Below are 12,439 nucleotides of genomic sequence, written 5' to 3'. Positions count from 1 at the left end.
CTGTTCATTTAGTAGAATTAGATCCCCTGGCAAGCACTTGATGTAAGAGAATACAGAGTAAAGGTGAAGAAGGACCCAAGCTGGGCTGGATGTTCTGCTTTTGCATCCAACAACATCAATTTCTGGTTAGTGAGCCCTGCCTAAAATATGACTTAATGGGTTTGATTTAAAGTGGTTCTAAAGGCAGAAGGTTTTTATCCTAATGCATTTTATTAATTAAGATACAAAACCTTCTGTGTGCAGAGGCCAACTCTAATGCCCTGTACACACGATAGGATTTTCTGATGGAAAATGTGTGATAGGACCTTGTTGTCGGAAATTCCTACCATGTGTAGGCTCCATCACACATTTTCCATAGGAATTTCCGACACACAAAGTTTGAGAGCTTGCTATAAAATTTTCCGACAACAAAATCCATTGTCGGAAATTCCGATCGTGTGTACACAAATCCGACACACAAAGTGCCACGCATGCTCAGAATAAATTAAGAAACGAAAGCTATTGCCTACTGCCCCATTTATAGTCCCGATGTACGTGTTTTACGTCACCACGTTCAGAACGATCGGATTTTCCGACAACTTTGTGTGACCGTGTGTATGCAAGACAAGTTCGAGCCAACATCCGTTGGAAAAAATCCATGGCTTTTGTTGTTGGAATGTCCGATGAATGTCCGACCGTGTGTACAGGGCAAAATACTTACCTGAGCCCCATCTTGATCCGGCAATGTTGCATGAAAGACTTGTGTGCTGCCCCAGCTGGGCATAAAATTTATATAGACTGTTTTCCTAGCCATTCTCTATGGACGTTTATATTTAATTCACATGCTGCAATCTAGTGACCTTTTGTGGTAATACACTTGTTTCTTATGTTCTTTTTCTCTTATGTTATGACATACTTCCTTTGTATGTAATGCTCCACCCTTCTTCCTGTGATTGTACTTCCTGTGTCAAGGATGCAGCTACAAGCCACATGTATCAGGGCACATGTATTCTGCATTGAAAGCTACAGACAATATCATCTTTTGACCGCATTAAGACTACAACCTATTCATCTGTTTGTATCCTGTCATCTGTTGTAACCTGATGTTCAGAATAAAAGCATCTTGGCGATGGAATCAGTATTTTGTAAGTTCAAACTATCTGATAGGGATTGTCCTCAGTGATTATAGCTTATACGGGCCAGGCATAGAGGTCTCACAAGGGATAAATCGCTTCACAACAATCGGAGTCAGAATAACTCGGCTGCTGGGGCTCTCCCTCCTCATTGGAGATATAAAGTGTGGCGCTGAGAAAAAAAAAAGCCAAAATATGTGTGAAAGAAAATGACAAGAATGTGGAAAGCTTGACCAGTATCTCTCTAATAGAATCTACAAATAAAGCGTGTTAAGCATATATAAGGCAAAAATATATTGCAAAAATATTTTCTAGCCATTAGTGTCATGCGACTGGAAGTCGCACCCAAGAAAACATGTGATAGCACAGGTGTTAAAAAGTGCAAGACAATGTGCATACAAGGGGCTGTCAAAGCAAACAAAGTATAATAACTGTTATTCAAACATATAAATGAGCGACCCAGAGATCAATCCTATATGAATATGATAATGACCTAAGGGTCAAACAATGAATAAAAGTCAGAGAATTGATATTAATATGAGGGGTATGTCTGAAGGAGGTAGTTTCAGCAAGAAATCAAAACAGTCTCTGGGATGGGAATTTCCGATGGTGGGCGAACACCCGGGAGTGCCTTCACCTTCGGACAGGGGAGGAGTAGAGGAAGAGGTACCCTTACCAGGAATGTTGGACCCAACTCACCGTACGGTTGTGGGTCGATAGGGCATGGAAATGGAGACCCGGAGCAAAACTTCGGTGAAGGAATTCGTGATGATGACTCCGGGAGGCAGGTGAGCATCAAGGACGCCAATCCCGGAAACGAGTGGGAGTCCGCAGCACCAATCCCGCACTGGCCCACCAGAAACCAGAAACCTCTACTCCAGCTCAGATATGTGGTTTAAAAACATATAAGGAAAAGGAAGAATCTCCACATGGTGTAAATCCATATGGTAGGATTTATTGGCAGTGATTAAAAACGGATATCCAAAAGAAGTATAAAAGCAATAAATAAAAGAAGAGCGCAGTAAATGGTGGCCACAGCCGGCGTATTGAACCCTACGCGTTTCATCTTAAGAGACTTCAACTGGGGTACCCTGGCATTCCTGGTAAGGGTACCCTTCCTCTACTCCTCCACTGTCCGAAGGTGAAGGCACTCCCGGGTATTCGCCCACCATCGGAAATTCCCATCCCAGAGACTGTTTTGATTTCTTGCTGAAACTACTTCCTTCAGATATACCCCTCATATTAATATCACTTCTCGGACTTTTATTTATTGTTTGACCCTTAGGTCATTATCAAATTCATATAGGATAGATCTCTGGGTCTCTCATTTATACGTTTGAATAACAGTTATTATACTTTGTTTGCTTTGACAGCCCCTTGTATGCACATTGTCTTGCACTTTTTAACACCTGTGCTATTACATGTTTTCTTGGGTGCGACTTTAATAAAGACAAATGGGCTACTCACTTTGCAAGGGAACTTCTGCTTCATAAATGTGTGAAGCTCTGCTAACTTCCATCATCATGTGCTATTAATAATCCTTTTTTATTTTCTTTGCTTGTGATTGGGTATTCTTTGCAAAGTGAAAATTCACCACCACATTCACTAGACTCAGGGGAAAAATTATTTTGCAAAGGGCAACTTCACTTGCAAAGTGAACATTGCATTCCCAGTATATCAGTTTGTGTGCCAGTGAATATTACATATTGTTCAATTAATCCTAGATGTTATAAAACAGATGTGTATTATCCCACGCTCCCTAACATAATGTGTCCCTCACTTCTAACTTGTGTCTGCTGGCTGCAACCAGAGAATTGATATTAATATGAGGGGTATGTCTGAAGGAGGTAGTTTCAGCAAGAAATCAAAACAGTCTCTGGGATGGGAATTTCCGATGGTGGGCGAACACCCGGGAGTGCCTTCACCTTCGGACAGGGGAGGAGTAGAGGAAGAGGTACCCTTACCAGGAATGTTGGACCCAACTCACCGTACGGTTGTGGGTCGATAGGGCATGGAAATGGAGACCCAGAGCAAAACTTCGGTGAAGGAATTCGTGATGATGACTCCGGGAGGCAGGTGAGCATCAAGGACGCCAATCCCGGAAACGAGTGGGAGTCCGCAGCACCAATCCCGCACTGGCCCACCAGAAACCAGAAACCTCTACTCCAGCTCAGATATGTGGTTTAAAAACATATAAGGAAAAGGAAGAATCTCCACATGGTGTAAATCCATATGGTAGGATTTATTGGCAGTGATTAAAAACGGATATCCAAAAGAAGTATAAAAGCAATAAATAAAAGAAGAGCGCAGTAAATGGTGGCCACAGCCGGCGTATTGAACCCTACGCGTTTCATCTTAAGAGACTTCAACTGGGGTACCCTGGCATTCCTGGTAAGGGTACCCTTCCTCTACTCCTCCACTGTCCGAAGGTGAAGGCACTCCCGGGTATTCGCCCACCATCGGAAATTCCCATCCCAGAGACTGTTTTGATTTCTTGCTGAAACTACTTCCTTCAGATATACCCCTCATATTAATATCACTTCTTTAGGTCATTATCAAATTCATAATGCGTACATTTTCACTTAGGGGTGTACTCGCTTTTGTTGTTAAAACTAAATAAAATCAAAAATGTTGGCTGCGCCTATCCATGTGCAATCCAGTTAATGTTTTTAAACCAAAACCTTACTTTCCAACCACAAAACTGCTATTATTAGTCAGTGACAAACTTTCTCATGTACAATAAAATAAAAAAATAAAAATGTGACAGTCCCAGATAGTTAAATTAGTAGTGCTTTTCCCTTTTTTTCCCTTTAAATGTGCTTCTCATATACCACAGTTTTTCCACCTTCACCCTTGTGGAGGAACAGGGGGCTGGTACTACTGTAACATGTTATATTTTACACCCTAAATATGGGTATAAAATGTAACATGTTATGAAAGGTGAACTATTCTTGAATCATGTAGTGATAATGAAAATGTCCAAATTGCCAAAACAGGGAGAGATCACGATTATCAACAGCTTCTGTCTTTTGAATATGTTCGAAATAAACATCTCCATTAACTTTAATTTCTCCTGTATATTTATCCGCAATAAAAAAATAACTTTTTTACATCCCTATTTCTAAACTTATAGATTGTCCACATTTAATGTTGTGAAATAAGTGGGATTTGTGTAAGTGAAATTTTAAACATGTGATTTGTGCTTTTGTTGATATATCTGGACTGCTTGGTGACTGATTTTGGTATAAGTGTTCCCTTCTTTGGTATCTTTACTATCCACATTTAAAATACATTTTCTCATTTTCTGTCAGTTTTTAAATAGCACTTTTTATTCTTCATTTCAATTGGCTAATTATGGGAAGCAGTTATGTGTTAACAGTTTTAATATATCTGGCTCATATTTGGACTCCCTCACATTTGGAATTGTGAAGTAAGTGGAATTTGTATAATGGAGTTTCAAACACAGGCATTTGAAACAAAAGTCTTCATACCTGTAAGTAGGGATGGTACCGATGTTCGAGTCGAACGTAAGTTTGACTCGAACATCGGATGTTCGCCTGTTCGCCGAATAGCGAACAATTTGGGGTGATCGCGGCAAATTCGAAAGCCGCGGAACACCCTTTAAAAGTCTATGGGAGAAATCAAAAGTGCTAATTTTAAAGGCTTGTATGCATGGTATTGTCATAAAAAGTGTTTGGGGACCTGGGTCCTGCCCCAGGGAACATGCATCAATGCAAAAAAAGTTTTAAAAACGTCAGTTTTTTCGGAAGCAGTGATTTTAATAATGCTTAAAGTGAAACAATAAAAGTGTAATATTCCTTTAAATTTTGTACCTGGGGGGTGTCTATAGTATGCCTGTAAAGTGGCGCATGTTTCCCGTGTTTACAACAATCACAGAGCAAAATGACATTTCTAAAGGAAAAAAAGTAATTTAAAACTACTCACGGCTATAATGATTTGTTGGTCCAGACAATACACATAAAAGTTCATTGATAAAAATGGCATGGGATTCCCTCACAGGGGAACCCTGAACCAAAATTTAAAAAAAAGTGCATGGGGGTCCCCCCAAATTCCATCCCAGGCCCTTCAGGTCTGGTATGGATATTAAGGGGGAACCCTGCGGCAAATTTTTTTAAAAATGGCGTTGGGGTCCCCTCAAAATCCATACCAGACCCTTCAGGGTCTGGTATGGATTTTAAGGGGAACCCTGCATCAAAATTTTTTAAAAAATGGTGTGGGGTTCCCCCAAAAATTCATACCAGACCCTGATTCGAGCATGCAACCTGGCAGGCCGCAGGAAAAAATGGGGGGACGAGAGAGCGCCCCACATGCCCTCAACATTGGGAGGGTGCTTTGGGTTAACCCCCCAAAGCACCTTGTCCCCATGTTGATGGGGAGAAGGGGCTCATCCCCACAACCCTTGCCTGGTGGTTGTGAGGGTCTGCGGGCAGGGGGCTTATTGGAATCTGGAAGCCCCCTTTAACAAGGGGACTCCCAGATCCAGGCCCCCCCTGTGTGAATTGGTAATGGGGTACAAATGTACCCCTACCATTTCACAAAAAAAGTGTCAAAAATGTTAAAAAAGACAATAGATGATTTTTGACAATTCCTTTATTAAAGTTTTCTTATTTCCCCACTTCTTCTTACATCTTCTTCTGGTCTTCCTTCGGTGTCCTTCTTCCTCCATCTTGTTCTTCCCCCGCTTCATCCTCTATCTTCCCAATGTTGAGGGCATGTGGCCTGGTACGGTTCAGGAGGGGGGGCGCTCTCTCGCCCCCCCTTTTCCTGCAGCCTGCCAGGTTGCGTGCTCGGATAAGGGTCTGGTATGGATTTTTGGGGGGACCCCACGCCATTTTTTTTTAAATTTTGGCACGGGGTTCCCCTTAAAATCCATACCAGACCTGAAGGGTTTGGTATGGACTTTGAGGGGGACCCCCACACTATTTTTTTTTTTGGGGGGGCGGGGTTTCCCTTAATATCCATACCAGTCCTGAAGGGCCTGGTATGGAATTTGGGGGGACCCCATGCATTTTTTTTTTAATTTTTGTTTGGGGTTCCCCTGTGGGGGAATCCCATGCAGTTTTTATCAATGAACTTTTATGTGTATTGTCGGGACTGAAAATTCATTATAAACGCGAGTAGTTTTAAATGTTTTCTAAACACGGGAAACATGCGCCACTTTACAGGCATACTATAGACACCCCCCAGGTACGAAAGGAATATTACACTTTTGTTGTTTCACTTTAAGCATTATTAAAATCACTGCTCCCGAAAAAACGGCTGTTTTTTAAACTTTTTTTGCATTGATACATGTCCCCTGGGGCACGACCCAGGTCCCCAAACACTTTTTATGACAATAACTTGCATATTAACCTTTAAAATTAGCACTTTTGATTTTTCATGTTCGCGTCCCATAGACTTTAACGGTGTTCACACAAATTTTTTACTTGTTCGCATGTTCTGGTGCGAACCAAACGGGGGGGTGTTCGGCCCATCTCTACCTGTAAGTAACATTTTTATCTTCCTGTAAGTAATATAAATATTGTAACTGGGATAATGGGTACTAGCAAGGTTGAAGGTTTTGCTCAGAGCATAGTGTGTCATACTATGTGTGTCACATATAAAGTAATGTAGCAACAGCTCCAAGATGAATACTCCCGTGAAAGATTTGAGCATGCTGCCCTTCTGGAAGTCTACTTTAGAGATATGGAAGAGCAAATTGCAACACTAAGGAGACTTCACAATCTTGAAAGGAGTATTCTGTTCACTGAGGGGGCAGTTAGTAGGATTGATGTGGAGGGTTGGGGGGAAAGGCGGGATGATCAAATAGGAATCTGGATTTCCGTAGTTAGAGGGAGTGGAAAGGGCTCATAGAAAAATAAGACCAGCCCTGTGTCTTAGTATCCAAGCACATTTCCAAGTTGGGTATAGATGTGTGGATGACAAACTCAGAGGTGGCACCCCCAGATATCACTGATACCCCTAACAGCCAGGAAACCTGCCCATCTAGTGGGGGGGTGAATGTAATGAAAAAGCAGTTAGGCAGTTTCACACATGGCTAATGTGTAAGTTAGCTCTAGGATTAGAAAACTCAGTCTGTAAATGGATAGAAAACCAGCTTAAAGAATTTATTCACAGAGTATTGATTATTGATCTATACTGTAAAAAAGACTAAAATTATTAGTGGTGTAGATTTTTTGATGGAACCCTTACTTTTTAACCTATTTATAAACAACATAAAGTTTGGAATCAAAAGTACAATATATGTGTTTGCAGATGACACCAAGCTATGCAGTTCAATAAAGTCAACACTTGTAGCACACATCTCGGCAGGGCGGTTGTTTTACAGCTGGGGGAGTCAATAATTGAGAAGGATCTGGATATTCTGGTAGATCAGACTTGATATCAAACTTGATAACAGTATGCAATGCCATATTGAGTTCATAAAACAAGCAAAATTCTTTATTTTGTTATAAGAGGTATACACTTAGGAGAGAGAGAGAGGGCATTAGTAAAACCTTATCTGTAGTATGCAGTTCACAAAAAGGATACCAGTTCACAAAAAGGATATTGAAGAAATGAACAGAGTACAGAGAAGTACAGCCAAATTGATAATATTTGATAAGTTATATGGAAAATCACAGTTATGAGATTAAATTAACCTGATTTATTTTCCCTTGAGAAGAAGAATTTTAGCAGGGATATGTTTACCATGTATAAATATATACATATTCCATATAGAAAACATGGTGCAAAGTTATTCATGTTAAAGTCATTGCAAAGGATAAAAGGGCAACTGGAAGAAAAGAGGTTTGACTTCCACATACAGAGATGCTTCTCTAGAGCAAGAGCTGTGAAAATGTATAATAGACTCCGTCAGGAACTAATTCAAGTCAGCTCAATTGATTAGCTGGATGCGATCCTAAATGCACAGAATATAACTGACTATTAACATTTACTAGTAATAACACCAGAGATTGTTGATTTAACCACTTGCCACCCAGACCAATTCTGCCATTTTTCTCCTTCATGTAAAAATCATACTTTTTTTGCTAGAAAACTACACATAACCCCCAAACATTATATGTGTATTTTAGCAGAGACCCTAGAAAATAAGATGGCAATCCTTGCAACTTTTTATCTCGCACGGTATTTGCGCAGCAATTTTTCAAAGCTTTTTTTGGGAAAAAAAAACAGTTTCATGCATTAAAAATAACAAACAGTAAATTTAGCCCAATTTTTTTGTTTAATGTGAAAGATAATGTTACGCCGAGTAAATAGATACCTAACATGTCACACTTTAAAATTGCACATGCTCGTGGAATGGCGCCAAACTTCGGCACTTAAAAATCCCCATAGGCGACACTTTAAAAAAAAAAAAATTTCTCCATTGGTTAAACTAGATGGACTTGCGTCTTTTTTAAACCTAAATATATTACTGTGTAAATGCATGCATATTTCACTGCTCTTTCCATAGGCCAAATCTGTTGCATTTAGATTGATCACTAAAGTCTCCTTAGCAAAATCTTTGGTTACACTGGTTTTATAAAAAAATGATCAAATGTGGGGTTCTTATCAGTAAAGTCTTCAACAGTGATGATAATCAGAGATATACTACTTAATCTTGGCTCTCCTCCATCATTTACTGCAAGTCCTATTAAAATCATTATTAATATTAAGATGAAAAATCTACTTATCCCTGTCTAAACATTTTTGCAGCACTAACTCTAATAGTCTGGCATATATGTTTGTGAAAATCTATTGCAAATAATGACTTCTGCTGAACTCGTATTTTGCAAAAGAATCTGTTTCTAGATCTAGATCAACAACTCCCTCTGTGTGGAAACCAGATTCTGCTGGCCATACTTCTGCTATCATATGGTTATTCACAGTGGAGAAGAAGACTGGACTATAGTTACTTATATATTTTTTCTTTCTTCTTATATCTACAAAATACAAGTGCATTGGCCTATCCACCATAACCTGCAGAAGAATAGTGCAGAGCTGCTGCATGCCTGTGCAAAGCAGCTCTTTGTCTATTGCCTCCTTAATTAAAAAAAAAATAAGCACATACCAGTCTTGAAATAAAGGTTATTTTTTTTTAACCACTTCCCGCCCGCCCTATAGCGGATTGACGTCCGGGAAGTGGTTCTGTTATCCTGACTGGACGTCATATGACGTCCAGCAGAATAAAATGCCGCAGCGCGCCCCCGGGGGCGCGCATCGCGGCGATTGGTGGAGCGGTGTGTCAGTCTGACACACACCGCTACACCGATCTTGGTAAAGAGCCTCCGGCGGAGGCTCTTTACCACGTGATCAGCCGTGTCCAATCACGGCTGATCATGCTGTCAATAGGAAGAGCCGTTGATCGGCTCTTCCTCACTCGCCTCTGACAGACGCGAGTAGAGGAGAGCCGATCGGCGGCTCTCCTGGCAGGGGTGTCTGCACTGATTGTTTATCAGCGCTGTCCCCCCGCAGATCACCACACTGGACCACCAGGGATCGCCACTAGGACCACCAGGGAAGGGGCAACATGTGGATGGCCAGGTATGTACCCCATGGCCATCCACATGTGCCCAGTGTGCCAAATCTGTGCCAATCAGTGCCCACAAATGGGCACTGATTGGCCCCATTATGTTGCAGTGATGCCCAGCAATGCCACCCTTAGGGGCATCACTGCAAACAAGCAGTGCCATCAGTGCCACCCATCAGTGTCCATTCATGCCACCTGTCAGTGCCCATCCGTGCCCATCAGAGCCCATCTATCAGTGCCCATCCATGCCCATCTGTGCCAACTATCAGTGCCACCCATAAGTATTCATCAATGCCACCTATGAGTGCCCATCAATGCCACCTATGAGTGCCCATCAGTGCCGCCTATAAGTGCCCATCTGTGCCACCTATGAGTGCCCATCAGTGCCGCATACCAGTGCCACCTATCAGTGCCCATCAGTGCCACCTATCAGTGCCCATCAGTGCCGCCTATCAGTGCCCATCATCAGTGCCCGTCAGTGCCACCTCATCAGTGCCACCTCATTGGTGCCACCTCATCGGTGCCCATCAGTGCCGCCTTATCAGTGCCCGTCAGTGCCCGTCAGTGCAGCCATATCAGTGCCCGTCATTGAAGAAGAAAACTTACTTATTTACAAAAAAGTTTTAACAGAAACAAAGAAAAACTTGTTTTTTTTCAAAATTTTCGGTCTTTTTTTATTTGTTGCGCAAAAAATAAAAACCGCAGAGGTGATCAAATACCACCAAAAGAAAGCTCTATTTGTGGGAACAAAATGATAAAAAATTTGTTTGGGTACAGTGTAGCATGACCGCGCAATCGTCATTCAAATTGCGACAGCGCTGAAAGCTGAAAATTGGTCTGGGCAGGAAGGTGTCTAAGTGCCTGGTATTGAAGTGGTTAAATAAAAATAACAAACATGTTATACTTACCTGCTCTGTGCAGTGCTTTTGCTCTTCTGGGGTGCTCCTGGCTCCTCCCCTTCATCGGGTGCCCCCACGAAAAGCAGTTTCCATGGGGGCACCCATGTGGGCATGCTCGCGAGTCCTACTGCTGTGTCCATTGACACAGACAGCAGGACTCGGCCCCGCCTCCCACCGCCACTGGATTTGATCGACAGCAGCGGCAGTCAATGGCCCCGCTGCTGTTAATCTATCCAATGAGGATATTGACAGCAGCTGGAGCCGCTGGGCTCTTCCAACAAAGGCTTTCATTTTGGACTCCTCTAAGAATATATACCGTATTTATCGGCGTACAACACGCACTTTTTTCCCCTTAAAATCAGGGGGAAATCGCGGGTGCATGTTATACGCCGATCCCCCGCTGATCCCCCGCTGGCTGTGAGCAGAGGAGTGAGAGCCGCCGACATTCATACATAGCCAAGTGTACTCGGCTAGGTTCAGCTAGCTCTACTCACAGTCACGCCCAGTCCCGCCCTATGATGGACATAATACAGGACTGGGCATGACTGTGAGCGGAGCTAGCCGAACCTAGCCGAGTACTCTCGGCTATGTATGAATGTCAGCGGCGCTCGGCTCCACCCACATCACTACGAGAGGAGCTCAAAGTGCCATATTTAAAAACTGAAAAGTCTGCAGTGTCACTGGGCAAGGCTGCAGATGACACTAAATGGCTGCAAATGAAACTAAAAGGCTGCAAATGAAACTAAAAGGCTGCAGATGATACTGAAAGGCTGCAGATGACACTGAAAGGCTGCAAATGACACTGAAAGGCTGCAGATGACACAACAAGGCTGCAAATGACACTGAAAGGCTGCAGATGACACTGACAAGGCTGCATTGATGGGCATTTAAATGTAAGGTTTTTTTTCCTTAAAAACGTTTTTTTTCCTAAAATCCCCTCCTAAACTTGGGGTGTGTGTTATACGCCAGCGCGTGTTATACGCCGATAAATACGGTATATGGAACAGTCTGCTTGCTGCTTGACAATATACATTTGTCTTGGACATTTCTTAAAATCACAGATGATGAATATAATTTTTCCAGCAAAGACATCATTCATGTTTACTAAATAGCCATTGCACTGAAGAAAAAAATATATCATGATCAATATACTTACAGTAGCATATTTAGCCATCAGTGATATAGATATACAGTACATTTCTGTCCTCATGACCCAGCTACGAATGACATTTAGTGCTTGATTTTAAAATTGCATCTAGTTTAACATAACTAAAATATCACTTTGTAAATGTTAATTAGTAATTGTTTATTATTATTATGTATAGATTTTGAATACAGCCTATTTTTTGTTTTGTGACACTGTATTTTATATACTGTATTCTTGAATATTTTATTTTGATCATTTGTTTCTTGCTATATGTTTTCCTGTAGTCTAGTACAACATGTGTAGTGCATTCTTATTATAAAGAAGATTCACTTTTAATTAAGTGAATAAGGTAGATAAAGTAGGGCATTCCGATAAGTATACATTTTGTGTATTCTATAAAATGGCAAAACAAGTATTAGTTTACATAATGCAATATTATGTATGCATTCTCAGTAAAATTTATTTGAAAGACTAAGATTAAATGTACAAAAGATAATTTCATGGACAATTAACTTTTTTTCATTTATATGTGAAAACAAAATGACCAGTTGACTCAACGTTAAAGTCCAAAACAGAATGTTGTGTAAAATTTAGTTAACATAAAGACACTGTTTTTTTTAACTACACAAGTTTTTAAATCTTCAGAAAGAGACTGTAAACCCATACATTAATAGCAGTTACAATGCAAACTGTTCGCTATAATGCAGTCTATTAGAAAAAAAGACCAAGAGAACATTTTGTGAATCCA

General features: G+C 41.2%; 1 protein-coding gene across 9 annotated transcripts in view; it reads right to left on the bottom strand.

Moving 5' to 3' along the window:
• LOC141132482 (protocadherin alpha-C2-like) overlaps nucleotides 1-12,439 on the bottom strand; it is a 441,772-nt gene that overhangs the window by 291,585 nt on the left and 137,748 nt on the right. The window lies entirely within an intron of this gene.

The sequence above is a fragment of the Aquarana catesbeiana genome, linkage group LG03 (genome assembly GCF_042186555.1).
Source record: "Aquarana catesbeiana isolate 2022-GZ linkage group LG03, ASM4218655v1, whole genome shotgun sequence".
In the NCBI taxonomy this organism is placed as follows: Eukaryota; Metazoa; Chordata; class Amphibia; order Anura; family Ranidae; genus Aquarana; species Aquarana catesbeiana.
The sequence above is the reverse complement of the archived record's forward strand: the minus strand, read 5'-3'. Positions and strand labels throughout refer to the sequence as shown.